The sequence below is a fragment of the Aptenodytes forsteri genome, unplaced genomic scaffold (genome assembly GCF_000699145.1).
Source record: "Aptenodytes forsteri isolate BGI_AS27 unplaced genomic scaffold, ASM69914v1 Scaffold129, whole genome shotgun sequence".
Classification (NCBI taxonomy): Eukaryota; Metazoa; Chordata; class Aves; order Sphenisciformes; family Spheniscidae; genus Aptenodytes; species Aptenodytes forsteri.
This window is the reverse complement of record NW_008795033.1, coordinates 265681-266471: the sequence shown is the minus strand read 5'-3', so window position 1 is coordinate 266471 and position 791 is coordinate 265681.

The window sequence follows — 791 nt, the reverse complement described above, 5'->3', positions numbered from 1 at the left end:
CTGTCAGGCCGGCACTAACAATGAGTAATGAAGGGAGCGGCGGCTTGGCAGCGCTGCCGGAAAGGCTTTTAAATGGGGAAAAAAAGGAAACCAATAAATTAACGAGCTCTTTAAGGTCCCGATGAGTGCTGGAGCGACAGGGACAGGCCGACGGTGGGACGAGTGCTGGAGGCGCGCGGCCAGCCTGGCCTGCTGGGTGGTGAGGGCATGGCCCGGGGTGCAGGAGCTGACCCAGTGTGCAGGATCCGGCCCGGGGTGCAGGACCTGGCCCCAGCAGCCCGGTCCCGGCAGGTTTGCCAAGCCGGGAGAGGTGCAGTTTCTGCCCACAAGTGCTCCAGGATCATTAAATCCTCCCAAACGAAGTTGCGGTGGTGATGATGATGATGATGATGATGATGATGATGATGAGTGAGCGGGAGGCTCCGGGCATGAGGCAGAGCCTGGATCAGGCTCTCCTGCATCCCACATCCCACGTCGGGTCCGGCAGCCACCAGCCAGTGGGGCGGAAACGGGGCAAATTGGGTGTTTCACCAAAGGGAGGGTGCTGGGGGTCCCGTCCCCGTCCCTGTCCCTGGTCCCGTCCCCGTCCCGGGGCGCCGGGGTCCTACCGTCCATGTCGAGGCGCTGGATGATGACTTCTAGCTCCACCTCGTTGGGCATGTAGCCCAGGGAGCGCATGGCCGTGCCCAGCTCCTGCTTGGAGATGAAGCCATTGCCATCCCGGTCGAACACCTTGAAGGCTTCACGGATCTCTGCAGGGGGGGAGCGGGGATCAGTCCGGCCGCGCCCCC